The sequence below is a fragment of the Phycodurus eques genome, chromosome 22 (assembly GCF_024500275.1).
Source record: "Phycodurus eques isolate BA_2022a chromosome 22, UOR_Pequ_1.1, whole genome shotgun sequence".
Lineage (NCBI taxonomy): Eukaryota > Metazoa > Chordata > Actinopteri > Syngnathiformes > Syngnathidae > Phycodurus > Phycodurus eques.
In genome coordinates, this window is record NC_084546.1 from 6,340,665 (window position 1) to 6,355,642 (window position 14,978).

General features: G+C 41.1%; 1 protein-coding gene across 1 annotated transcript in view; it reads right to left on the reverse strand.

The window, feature by feature from the left end:
- Positions 1–13,209: 13,209 nt before the first annotated feature.
- Positions 13,210–14,978, reverse strand: part of asb13a.2 (ankyrin repeat and SOCS box containing 13a, tandem duplicate 2) — a 107,429-nt gene continuing 105,660 nt past the window's right edge. Inside the window, exon 11 of the mRNA XM_061667546.1 lies at positions 13,210–13,300. The gene's annotated coding sequence lies outside the window, so the exon portion shown is untranslated. The remainder of the gene's footprint in view (positions 13,301–14,978) is intronic.

Consider the following 14,978-nt stretch of genomic DNA (forward strand, 5'->3'; position numbering starts at 1 on the left):
TTCCCAGTTATAAAAGAGGGTGTGCATACTTGTCCAACCACATTAACTCAGCTGTTTATTTGTACTTCTCTCTAAAAAGGTTCTTTTTTTTCAATTAAAAGCTGCAGGTTTTGGTCACATTAATGGTGATAAAAGTTTTGAAATGATTTCTCTTGGTCTCATTGTTTTATATCACAAAAAGCTGGCATTTGAGCAGGGGTGTGTAGACTTTGTACATATGTACTGTCGATGCAATGTCTTGTCATCCTTGTGGTGCCCTCTCTTGTTTAAATTCACCACACGTGCCTACAGTTTTGCTTTTCAGTAAATAATAGTTTTCCAAAGCAACTTTCAGGGTGATCTCAGCTCTTCACGAAACATCGAGTCGGTGGACCCAAACACTGCGGATGCATCATCCGGTGACTAATAATCTCTATTCCCGTTAAATGGCTCCCCTCTCCATCATTTTATTGTACTCTGAGATGCGACTCATCTCCCTCATCGGTCGACTCCCCCCCACCCCTGCACCACTTCTTCTCGGAGGCGTGCCCAGACCTCCCCGTGTACATTAAATAAACATTCTATTGTAGTGTCCGTTTTGCATCACTTTCATCTCTTCTGGCCTTGTAATTGTATGTCGCATCTTGTTCAATTATTTTATTGTTTGGAAAATTGATCCTTAGTAAATTTGGCATGCTGCTCATTAATATCTCTTTACAATGTATTGCAGTAAAGTCATGCTATTTATGTGAGATAAAAGCATTCATTGTTTACCGTGTATGTAGTACTGTGTCATGCGTTTTATAATGAGACTTCTGGAACCTGGGCAAAACAGTAGTGCAGTATACTGTATGCATATTACTGATGAGTTATAAAAACTACAGAATGCAACTTTACAAGATTATTTTTTTAACATGAACCATCAGGGGAAAAACATCTTTGAGGGCGATGCAGTGACAGCACTGTTACAGTTTTGCCCAGCAGAGGAGGCTAACATGGCAGTTTAGGGAGAACATTTGTGATTTATGAACCTGTTGTGACACGTTAGGATGTACAGGACAAAATCTGAGGTTTTTTGACAACATACTTGAATATATGTACTGTACTCATGAATGGAAATATGACATACTGTCCATGACAAGGCATCATAGCCACGCATTACCATGTGATTGTTTAGACAAAAGTGAAAAATGTCCCAAATTAATGGAACATTTTGTTAAGAAGAATGTGGAGGTTTTTAATAATAATAATAAGAATAAAAATTGTTATCATGCATTATTATTATTTTTAGTAGTAGGAGGAGGATAGTATTATTATAACATTATTATAACATTCAACTACCATGTTGTCTTTACAACAAGTGATCAACACCATCCTATTCCAATCCAATCGCTGCAGTCATCATCATCATCATGTCTACAGCGTCATAGCTTTACAATGGCTACCGGTGACATCATCACACGGTCGTCATCATCTTTCTGGTAAAAGTACGGCCCAGATACTATCAGAGTTTCTTTTCCTTTTCTTTCTTTCTATTTTTTTATACCAACCCCCCCCCCCCCCTTTTTTTCTTTTCTTTTTTTTTTACCCGCGAGAAGCCATCACGTGGGAGGCCCCTTTAAATTGCCATTGACGGAGGCTCGAGCGTGTCACATGGACATGATATCATGACCGGGCAGGAACACAGTAGCGAGGGAGCGAGGCCACTTCTTCTTCTTGGGTTCGGGTGGGGGGCACGCGAAGTCATCTGACGACTCGGGGGAAAGAGAGGATCCGGACCGCTGGACTCGGACTTGCCGATTATACACCTGCCAGCAGCTGCGACGCGCTTTCAAAACAACTCGACGGAGGTAAACATCGCGGTCCCGGGTCCCGGGAGCAGCGCCTTTTTGAGCGTGAGTGAAGTTATTCCTCGTCGCTGATGTGCGTCAAGCTGCTGTGCGCTTCTGCCGCAGGTGCCTTGGCGCAGACATACGCGGTGGGCTTTTACTTTGCTTTTGGTTGTGCGTAAAAGCCTGAGGAACGAGTTCTCCCACACTGGGAGATTACGTGTTCATTCTCTCGTTCGCCGCCACCAGTGTCCGCATTCCAGGTGCTGTTGCGCACATCGAAATGGAAGTAAACAAGTGGGAATAAGGGACGAGAGAGTGAGTCGGGGAGAAAAAAAAAAAAACCCGCGGGTTTTGATCATCAAGCGCGACGACCGCGGGCACGACTGGAAATATCCCGAAAACATCCGATTGATAGATCGATAGATCAATAGATAGATAGATGGAATGGAACTTTTAAAAAGCCAGCAAAAGCCGACTAAAACAGCTGAAGTTTATTTGGTGTTCTTCAGAGGCGCTTAAATTCGTGGCAGGAGTGTGCTGACACCCATTTAACATGAGGGCAAATGTCACGATTAATTCTTAACAGAGCCACATCCTCAGGTATAAGAGGGTGTGCACACTTGTGCAACTAAAGTATCAGTTGTTTTACTCCCCCTCTGCCCCCAAAGCATATTTTTTCTCAATTGAGTTGGAGAGGTTATAGGTCACATTAATGGCGGAAAAGGTTTTGAAATGATTTATCTTATCTTATTTTGTCATGGGCCACATTGCTGTTATGGTTTCCCTCAGCGGGCCATCATGACTGAAACTATATAAATGGCTTCGATTTGAAATCTGAAGTCCAGCAATTATTATTTTTTTAATTACGGCTGTTAATTTTAGAAACGGTTTTCGTAACAAAACAAATGCTTGCAGATTTGAGCAAGAAACATGAAGTAGACGCACATGATTTTCTTCCGCGCGCCACATACAGTGGCTGTTTCTGGTACGTGCGATATGTGCGGCCACACACGGCAGCATTTAATGGTCCGTGAATTGGTTTTCTATTGGCGTCAGGAAATGTAAATCATTGGTGGTTGTATGAGGAATTCCGCCCCCTTATGGAGAGATAAGTTTTCCCATGACCAATCAAGGAAATGTGCCGATTTTTTGGGCCTTGGTGGAGGTCAGTACGTTTAATTGTAGTTGTAAACGGTCAATGCTTAAACAGCAAAATATAATCATTTTGCACAGTACTGTACAGGTCTTAAGAATGGAATTCATTTAGTCTAATCTCTCCAGTATTAGTGTAGAATTTAATTTGATTTTGGTCTTTCTGGAGCCCTTGGGCCACGTTCCAGAAGCAGCCATGGTGTTTGTCTCACTATGTCAACAAACCACAGCGACAAGGCTCTGGACGCGATTATTCAAACATGAGTTGAATGAGGAACTAGTTGAGCTCTTCATCTTACTATTTTATGCTAACAATGCTTCCCTCAAAGTAGAAACTCACTGTTTTGTGTTTTTTTCCCCATCTTTTTGTAATCAAGAAAAATATGCTTGGACTGGAGCAGTTGTGTTACATGATCCCCCTTGTAAACAAAGCAACAAAATGCGCCCAAACAAGTCCGAGCAGTGACGACCGCGAGCCTTCCTCGCATGACGATTGAAACGTGCAATAATCTTGCCGTGTTTTGCCTTCAGAACCAATAAACCCTAATGAAGTTATTTAACCAAATCTCATCTAAAATGTAGCCTTTTTTGTTCAGCTGTTTATTCTTGTCATTGTTACAGTATAATATATAAAAACAATTATTTCCTTTCAGTGTTTATATTTTATATTGAGGCCTCTGAGGATTGTCATATAGTATCCCCAGTGACCGTATGAACAGTGAATCGACCAATGGAGTGCCAGTATAATTTCTCCATTCAGAGACCGAGCAAGAGGGCGGTACCGATCGAGAAGTTATTCTCAAAATCTGGTACTAGTACACAGTATGCAAAAGAATTATTCAATTAAATGTTCAAACTGTGCATAATGTTGCAGTGGCGTGAACCTTTTTTTTTTTTTTTAATCCAGTCGAGTACATTTGTTAAGTACAGTTCAGTTGTATTTAGAACTTTTAAGTACCATACATTTCTATTTCATCCTTTAGAACCGTTTATTCCCAAGCATTTATTTAGGTATCATTTTTTAATTCGCTTTTCTGTGCGATACATTTTAAAAGAAAAAAAATACAGTTTTTTGTTTTCCTAAATTTAAGCACAGTGTTGATGTTTGTGTTAGTGGCCTGCAATAATATTAGATATTCTTTTCAGGAATTAAACCTCTCCCTTGTTTTTAATGAACACTACTTTTGAGTTTGAGAACCACTGCTATAGAGAAACCGAAGTCACAAGACAAGGGAAGAATTAATGCTGACTGAAGCCTGTCATGAAGGCCGTATAACCCAGCCAAAGACTGTATGTGATCAGTAAGTCTACCAATGACGGTATTTAGTTTGGTGGGACCTAAAGAGAACTGCGACTCACAGGGAAAATGGAACAATACATGCCGACTGAGGCCTGTTCTAATTGCCATATAGCCGGGTCACTGACGGTATAGCGTTTCTACATTCAGAGATTGTCCAAAAAGGTGGGTGTGACATATAGAGAAACCCGGGTCACACGGAAATGGAAGAATACATGCAGACTGAGATCATGAATCTACTTAATCCTGACTGGATCTTGTTTAGTGGTCACCCTACAACCAAAAATATTAACAACACCTCTCAGTATGATGCAGTGCACCTCCAATCTGTTAAAAAAACATATATAGCTCCTGTATTGGATTGCATTGCGCAGCCTTATCTAATGTTGTGGCCGGGAACCGCAGATTAGCTCCAACTCGCAAGTAGAAACAACACGACCTGCGCATGCTCCTCTTTGTCCGTTTTCGGCAAACGCTTTACAAAAGACAGAGCTTCCCGTGTGCGTCACGCACCGCGCGTGGACTCGCTCAGGTGTTTACATTTCGCCTTGTTTCAACAAATAGATGGGTTTCATTCGATTACAAATGAGCCTTTCGATCCGCTCTCGGAATCACAATACCAAGCCCTTTCTCCCATCCCACATTGATATTTGTATCCCATTACTCCTTTCCTCCAGTGTATTTTTGCCGAATAATTGAAGTAAATGAGACAGCAGATTTTTAAAATTATTATTATGTGTCTCGATGTGAGCGGAGCTTCAACAGCCAGCTGTGAAAGTTGCATTTCCGCTGGGTTTATGTGGTCATAATTAGCACCTCCCATGTGACTTGCGAGAGCGAGGGAGCGTGCGTGTGCGTGTGCGTGCGTGTGAATACAATGCGAGCTGGGGTGTGCTTGTGTTTACATGACAGCCGACCAGCAGGGGAAGTGACGCAGGAGGCAGCCTTAAAGGGAAGGCGGCGGAGGGAGAGAGTTGCAGACATGCTGCGGAGAAGGAGAAAGAGCGAGGACAGGAAGGGCCAGGACAACATTTGCAAGATAAAACATGATAGAGAAACAATAACGCTGACCGCTAGTTTTGTTGTGACTGTCAAGTGCGCAAAGGCGCCATCCGAATGAGTCACTGACCGCGCCGCTTTGGCCCCAACTGCGCATTCGATTATGAAATGTGTTTACCCGCTCGCTCACTATAAAAGTAGCGACACAAGGTTGTGTTTGTTCAGAGCTTGGCCTGTTCCAGTTCGGAGCCAAACTTTCCCGGGTTTGCTATTCGCAGTGACCTCATCATCTCTCTGGCTCGCTTCCCTGCCCAACTGGAGCCCGGTCCAACTTTCTTGGCTGTGAAACTTTCATAAACAAATGCAGCAATTGACACTTCTGTAATAATTCCCCACAAATGTGTTGATTCTTACAGGCGATGACATTCATAGACATGATACATATATGCCAAATAAAGTATACTTCCTGCACGTCTGCGTGAAAACGGAAACGGACCAATCGGTGGTAGCTCGGCCAGTGCCTGGATATGCGTTCTACATTCAGAGGTGGTGGATCTAAGGAGAAACACAAGTAATAGGGCAGTGGAAGAATAAATGTTGCCTGAGGCCTATCATGATTGCCATAGAGCCCTGCCAGTGACTGCATGAATAGTAAAAATTGTCAATGATGGAGCATTTCTACAGTCAGATGTCATGCAAGAGAAACTCAACTCAAAGTGCAAAAGAACAATAAATGCTGACTGATGCCTTTCAAAATTGCCATACAACTGCAAGTAGCCTGGTCCAATGACTGCCCGAACAGCCATTCAATTCAATATTTCTTTTGAATTTCATTCCAATGCACCTGATTGATGAACAGACACAACGTCTTGTGACCACACTTCAAATTGAATCTACATTCTAGCGCCAAAATTGGATTTGAATTAAGCCTTGGATCCGATTTCGTCCACTGTTGCCAGCATGACCTGCGATTGATATTGTGTAAGCACGCCGTACATGGCAGTGAGTTTGTTGCGTGTAATATCTGTCCATGTCCTTCTATGGAATAAAGAGGAAGTGCTGTAATGATGACACCCCAAGTGAGGCAGGAATGTGCACAGCCCTGTACGTTGGAGTTATTCTTATGTAAGGAATGATAACTTTATACAATAGATGACTTTCATGAGGCTTTGTGCTCTGCCTTCTGTGAGGTGTATTGATACATTATACCGGGAATGGGGCTACTCTCCAGTGGCAGATTCAATTCCTGCGCAGCCGGCAGGATGGAGGGTGACTCGGCAGGCAGAGTGTGGCCCGGCTCCAAGCTGCGTAATAAATAATAGGGCAGCAGAAGAACACAAAGCTGATACACTGCTGTTTGTGAACTGTCGAGTCAGTTTGATGCCGTTGAATGGTATTAAACTCAACAAAACGTACATTTTTGTCAAATTATTTCAATGGGATATATTATGGAAAATTGACGGCTTTGTGTACAAACAGTCCCTGGAGTGGCTGCCCACCCATCAAGTGTAAAATTAAACAACCAAGTAAATCTTGTTATGTTATCTGCGGGCTCATAAAAACATAACATGACAACCCAACACACGCGTTTCTCCGCCCATAATATAATCGGCGCCACTTTCAAGCTGAGACATTATCAGGCACTATTACGCAGAAACACTCACATGCCCTCATCACTCACACGTCGTGCTACAGCTTTGCTATCATATCAAATCGAAAAAGGTAAGCAGAGCTCCAGTGAGTTTGTTGGATGTGCGGGGACCAATACCTACTGTGAACAGCAAAATCTGCGAGTAATTGACGCCCATCCAAAACGGTTTGTAATTGGCTATTTTGACAGGACTTTTTTTGGCTTGACTAAATAAAGCTCCTCCCCTCACTTCACCATAGTTCCTTGGCACCAAAGCAATATTTTTAAAATAGACATGCCACGCGAATTCCGTACTGCGAATACGCGGCAGTTCACTGTACTCCATTGCCTGACGAAATTTGTTTTTGATGATGCCTCCTCATGCAACATACAATACACGTAGTGTCGTGTGTGAAGTGTCGCTTTCCCCCCCCCTTAGACACTCTGGTCTCTACTTTTGTGTGTAGAAGCAGCTCGGCTCGATGCTAGCTTTGACTGTTGAGCCTACGTGGGGAGGGAAGTGGGGATGTTAAAGGTTGCGACGGGGATACGCCGTGGTCGGAAAGGGGATAATATTAGAGCAGGGACAAATTGCTTCAACAGTTGCTAAGTAGGCCAAAGGCACAGGGGAGTGTCGCATGAACCGCCGCTGCTATGTGCTATTCTCCAGTGTCTTGTTCAGCCCGAGATGGGAAAAGAGACAGAGAGACAGAGCAAGAAAGCAAGAGAAAGAGAGAAGGGCTCGCGTGCGTCATGTTTCCCATGCCGTCTGGCGTCTGTACGTGACACTCAAAACCACTTGTCGACAAGGGGAAGTGTTCCTTTTCCTTGGACCAGAGACTGCGGTGACCTTTTTCCTTAAGCGCGTTAACTTGTGCAGAAGGTCACCAAAGAGCGGGGTCATTTTCAGAGGGCAAAAAAAGTTCAAACTCTTCCGTCAATGTTGGGAAGGCGGTGGGCACAGTGATGAACTTGTAGACTGCTCGAACAGTATCTGAAAAGTAAGGTAATGATAGGAAGGTAATGATGGTAGTGTCAGATACTGAAAGAAAGAGTAGCAAAAGCTACTGTTTCGTGGAATAATATATGCTGACGAAGGTAGTCACAGTTGATTTGTATAATAACTGACATAGCTGACATAGCTGACATGTCAATGAAGTATGTTGAAGTGATACATCTCGACTGTGGGACAAACTTTGTACGTATGTCAGAGAGGAGCCAAGTTTAGCCTGGGTTGTTGAAGATACGGAGAGTGTACGCGCACGCTTTCAGTGCATTTGATCGAAATCAAATAATCTGCAAACCATTTCACTTTTAAAAGGTAAGGTTGAAAGAGGATTTTGAAATTATATGAAACTGTTGGGGTCTGATACGCGATACCAACCGCAATGAGAAACACGAGGGCATATGCAAAGTACAAGACCATCACAAATGTAGTCTATAATACCTCTGCTACCGAAGCGTCTCTGTTTGCTTTCCGGTTGACTTTTGAGTGTTTGTACATCCGTTTCGGTGTCCTGCCTGCATGGGAGAGTTTCTTTGGACCGTCATCTGTGTTTGTCCAGCACATGGAGACGGGAGGGGAGGCGAGGGCAAGGGAGGGTCCGGTGACTCGCTCTCCATGGCATCGGTTTCCCAAGTGACCAGAACCAAATAGACCAGCCAGACCGGTTCTCCCCTGTAGGAGGAAATGGCAGATGATACCGAGGTTCTTGCAATTGTGGGCCGTGCATGTGGCAGCTGGGCCTTCGGTGGGGACTTACCCGACTTAATCCATCTTTTAATACCACCGCTATCATGTCGCATCATCTGGAGCAGGTCAGAATCAATACAGTAGATATATATTTTTGTAAAATCCAGTGAACGTCCGCGTTTAGTGAGGGATAGGAACCAAGCCACGAAAAACAAATACAAAATCTGTGAAGAACTGATGCCCCCCCCCCCCCCACACCGAAAAGGTTTGTAATTACCTATAGATGCCGCAAGATGGCAGCAAATCCCTACTTACGTCTAAATGAAACTCCTCAACTCACTTCTACATACGGCCTTGACACAAAGATGCCACCAGATGCCGCCCAAGCACTACTGTTATCATTCAACTGAAAATAAGTTAGTTTTTTGGTGACTAACAAAGAAGAACGTTAAAAAAATAAAAATTTGCGCATGCCGAACCACAGACTCACTCGCGATAATGATTATTAATTATTATTATTATACATCAATTATTATTGATGTGTGCGAGGATGGACAGATGCAGATGTTATTGCGGGGCAGCTTGTGAGGCTGACTGGTGAAAGAAACAGTCCCGATTGAAAGTGAGCTGAGGAGCTTCATTTAGAAAAAAAAAGTAGCAGCGCAGCCAATAGAAACGCGACAAAATGAAGAGAATCGAAATGAAATATTGGAATTTAGGTTGTAAATGTACAGTAGTTCAGTGCTTCTGATAGCGTTTAAGCCAGGAGAGAATTGTCTTGCTTGCCTTGACCTTTCACCACTGGGTTCTGATTCCCCAGAAATCCTTTTGAGCCACACCGCGACTCCTTTCGTCAGCGCCAGGTAACCAACGTCAGAGCAGCTGGCCTAGATTTTTTTTCGGAATCGGCCGCTTATAGCCCTTTCCTCCGCTTTCCTCCGAGAGCGGAACAAGGCACGACTATCTCAGAAGAAAAGTCCAGTTCCTGAGATTTGGGACAACGGAGAGGCGGCTGTGCGTGTCGTGCGCATTTATTCATTTCTGGTTATTACTCTGGCGGGGCTTTTCTTGGTATTACTCGTCTTTGTGGCTTTTTTCAAAGTGACAAGCATCTTGTCATGTCCGCTCTTTTGGAACTAATACAAGCCATAAAAATGTAGTTCTGCTATGTACAATAGTGTAGCGATGAATCGGTATGGAAATTTACTATCCCAATTATTATGACCAAAATGATTATCGGTATTATTACGATGCTACCAAAAGGAAATATAAAATCCAAAACATCAGTAATATACACCAAAAGCATTGCAACCAGTTTGATTTTTAATATAAATAATATGACGAGCAATAATACTTTTTGAAGTTAAAAACTGTAACCTGAGTGAATTTTCATGTGCGCAAGATCCCACAAAATGTACAGAAAATGGCAACAGTGATATATTCAATCGTGGACAAACTCTATTTCAATATTGATCTAATTATGTCCAGCCTTTGTAATGGCAGCACACAGCAGAAAAACCCCAAAAAAAGTCAATACGGTATTCAAATTTTGAACACTACAGAGGAAATTACCAGAAATATGGTATTAACTATAATTTGAATTTTATTGTATCATGAACCTGTAATTGTTTATTGGTAAACATCCCAAAACTAGGATTTGAATCGCTCTGCATATTTAAAAATATGATTTTAAATGTAATCAAAATTGCATATATGTTTCGCATTTTAACTTAAAAGCAAACATTTAAAAATAGTTTTAAATTAATCACATTTAAAATAAAATATACAAATCACACTGTACTGGATAAAGAGTATTTTCTTTCTTTTTTTCTGAACTTATTTAATATTCTAGCAATTGTTTGCTGATACAACAGAGACACAAGAAAAACATTTGTCATTGGAGAAATTAATACTTTGAACATAAAGTACACAGCCACAATAATACTAATAAATTGGCTAGTTAATATAGTAGATAATGTATTACATAAAAAATAAATGGAGCATTTTTATAGAAAATGGTAACAGAAATCCATAATAAAACAGACAAAATACAGTCATAATTACATGATAAAATAAATACACATGTATACAGTCAATAATAAACATTTAAGTCAGTCAATTATGAAATATTAATTCCAATATATATCACTGATTGGAACAAATTGATTTACACTAGTACTGCACTGCATTACAACATATTTGTGAACGTAATCATTTGCAGTTACAGAGCATAATTACTGTAGTCACTTGTATTCTATGTATATTATTCCATATTACATTGTTCTATTGATTTAATTGTATTTATTTTCAAAACTATAAGTCGTATTACATCACAAGTGCAATAGTATTTGGTTAGAGTTTGTCGATTCAGTTCAATTGGGTACAATTCTCTTGTATTGTGTTCTACATATATGGCGGTACATTGTGCATAAATAGTGGTCATGTCTTCATCGAGTGTCCAAGTGCGTTTCCACTGTGTGTGTTTGTGTGTGTGTGTGTGTGTCTGAGTGTGCATGTGACTATTGTGGGCAAGGTGACCAGACGTTTTTTTTTTTTTTTTAAAATGCATTTTAATACAATTCTTCTCATCTTTTCCTCTGGCCTCAGTCCCTCCACCTCCCACCACCTCACTTCTTCCCTGTTCCCACGGCAACTCACGGCTGTTGGTTACATAATGCTTGCGTTGTCAGCCTCTGTGTATGCGTGTGTGTGTGTGTGTGTGTGTCCTTTAAGTCAGCCCCCAGGCTTTTGGAAATCAAAACATGCGACTTTCAAGGTTTTATTAGCCTGCAGGCTCATGCGTAACTGATAGCATTAACGCCGACTGTGCTGTGTGTGTGTGCTGTGCTGTGTGTGTGTGTGTGTGTTTCTTCAGTAATTGTAATTGTGGTTTCATTCACACGAGATGGGAAGGGTTCAGTTTGGTAATATATACCCCTCGGCTGTGCGTGCTTGATTTATGTACGAGGGGTTAACTCTTATTATGGTTTACAACGATACGAGCCATGAGCATGCGTTTGAGCATGTAGTCCATGTGCTTGATATCCATTTTAAGGTCTATGTACTAGTAGACTCTTTTTCCCCACCAGTAAGCCAACTTTGGCTTTCTGGTAGGGCAAATTCATGTTACAGGTAGGCAAAACTTTGCACTAATTGATAACTGCGTAGTACTACCAGTGACATTATAAAATTCTACTAGTTCACATCTAGCACTTCACAAGTGGTACTAGTAGATGTCAACTCATACACAGTTTTGCTTCACTAGTAACGTAGTTGTCATGCCAAACTTGTCCGACTCGTGTGCAGTGTCATTCGACTAGTGCACCCTCGTCGTTCTAATGGTGAGCTGTTAGGATAAAGAGGGTACTAGTACTGTAAATGGAAATTATACTGGAAATCAAAGATACGGAGTAAATGCTCAAACAGCTTTCCGTGCATGTGTGTGCGCTGACATTTAATATTGTTGGAGGTGTGAATGGGGATTAGTGTTTGCTTAAATAGTGAGGTGGGTGCGTGACGAATCAACTCAACACGCACACAAACACACGAGCACACACACGCGCATGCACACACACACACACAGTCATGGACTCAGATCCCCTCTAATGGCATTAGGCCGGGCACGGCAGGAGAGGGCCAAGCTGCTGTTCACTTCAATTAGAGTCCGCGTCAAGCGAGGAGTGATGCCACCCAGTGTGCTTGTCACCATTCATCTCATTTTATATTAATGAAGGGCAGGGGTGGCAAGAAATACTCACACAGTGTATTTGAGTAGAAGCACAGATACTTGGGTGCAAAAAAAAAAAAGAAAAAAAAAAAAAAGGCCAAAGCAGAGGCACTTATTCAACTCCTGTACTTTGACTAAAAACTGTGCAGACTCAAATATACTTAAAGTGAAGTAAAACGGTTCACTTCCTTCGAAAAATTCTCTTAAATACGGCCGAGGATGGGAATCATTTTGCTTCTCCGAATCTTAATACCCAAAAGCAAGAATCCGCAGTGTGGTACCAGTCGTGGTACACGGGCTCCCTCTAGTGGTATGCAAAAGAATCCTTGTCTCAGTACAGTTCAGCTGTATTTAACTTTTAAGTTTCAATACTTTCAGTTGTATTTTACTGTATTAATACATTTGCATTTAATATTTAAGGACTGTTTGCTTTCATCTACAGTAGGCCAACTAAGCTACCATATTTTAATGTGGGTCATGATGGTAGTACTTGGAGAGCCAAGTTGCTACTTGAAGTAAAACGTTGAAGAACATTTGTTAAAATGGTATTAGATTTACATTTAACAATACTGTGCTGTTTGTCTTCATTAAAACGTGAAAGATGTTTTTATGTTTTTTGTTTATGGAAAAGAATGATGACATTTCAATTACTGTACTTAAAGTAAGTACATTATCAACGTATTTGTACTTCCCACCACTGATGAAGGGGCAAAATTGAATAATTGCATCCATGTGATTTTTGCGGCAAAACAGTAAAGGCTTGCTCTTATTTGCATTAGAAAGAGTGTGTGTGCGTGTGCGTGTGGAGCACCTGCAGTGACTGAGCGCCTTTCTTCCGAAGCCCTCCAGACTGCAGAAGAGGCGCCGCAATCTGCCGTATTGAAGGCCAGGAACGGCATTACGTGAAATCTTTTTCAACCGTCGTCGCTGCCCCGGCGTCGGCAGGTCCTGACATGCGCTTCGGTAAATCCTCAGGCCTCCACCCACAACACTGTAACGACAAATCATAACACTGGATTTACTCGCACCTGTAATTGCAGGTCTTTTAAAAAACACTTTACTTATAAATATATATCTAAATAAATATATATATATGCTGGATCACTGCATTGCAATTACAGTTGAGCGAAGTGAACTGCCAATTTTTTAAACGAACTGTTGGCAATACCGCACCCACACCCCCATGCCCCAATAAAAATCACATAATTCATACACAGTAATAAAAAAATCTAAATGATCAAACAGATTATAAGTAAAAAAAAAAAAAAAAAACTAGATTCCTCAGCCCATCAAATTTGATTGATACGTGGAAATAAATTCAATTTCAAAAAAAGGACTGATCAATGGATTGCAATTACAGTTGATTGCAATCTTTAACTTTTGAACTCAAATGTAATGAAAATTGGGGAGAAAAACTGGATCACTATATTTACTCCCATCCTCACATACTGAAAAATTATTGCCTTTTAAAATCTGAGATTTGAATAAAAGTTTTGAAAAAAATGCATTTTATTTAAGTACTTGGTCCCTGGATTGCATGTATATCACAAAAAATTATACGAACAGACAAATTTGACTGAAAAGTAAGACAGAAAAATCCAGCAAGAGCAACAAATGAAAAGGATTACATGATTAAAGGATCCTCTTCGTTATAATGCCAGTAAAAACCCCCACAGGTGGATCACACAACAGACAGAAGTCGTTACTTACGAATTTTTAGAACCGATTGTTCTCCCGATCATCCCATCAAATAATCGATTATTCTGCTAAAAATTTATTTTGCATTATTAAACAACAAAATGTGCATATGAGGTGCCGTTTCTATTGCTGTCCACTTCCATCCTCACGTTCCACACGATAATATCTGTGACTTTCAGTGTGTGTGTGCTGTGGGAGTCAGCGAATGAGAGTGCAGAGTTTCCTGGTGTGAGATATTTTGCTTCGACCTTTTTCGGAATCAAATTATTCGCGTTTTTCAATAAATCGTTTCAGCCCCAATATGTTGTAACTTTGCTACGCTAAATATATGTATGGCAATATTACACAGTCATAATGATTATTTCACAGAATAAACAGTGTTGAGCTTCTAGAAAAGACGACCTTTTATGTTATTGTTCATGGGAATGTGGATGAATAAGAAGCACAATTTGCAAAGTAATGGGTGTCACTCCAAGAGCTTTGTGACTTGTTGCAACACAAAACCTGCTCACTAAGCCGAGCCCTAAGCCTCGGATACACACCGGTTTCACGCTGCGGAGCGCCTCGCCCCCTTGAATCCCAGTGAAATATTCGGAGTGTCATGGGGGAATCGCTGCAGTTTGTATCATGTCGAAGGACGACAGATAGCATTTTGCCAAAATTGCCCGGCCATCGGTTAGTCATTAACTCCAAAATCGGACAAATGATTTAATTTGTTTTACGTGCACGGCAATATTATGAGATTAAGCCAATTAAGCCAATTAAGGTCATACTCAAACAACATTTTCTATCATATTATCCGGAATAGTGTCACAATCTAGTTATTATTTGGTGTTATAATAGCTATGAGTGAATCAATTTATAATGTGTTCATTATTGTGACAGTAGTTTGCAGCGATGTGAGTCGGAAAATAAAAACCTGCAAAAAAAAACAAAACACTGGAAGCAACATGAAAGGAACAAAACTAGGA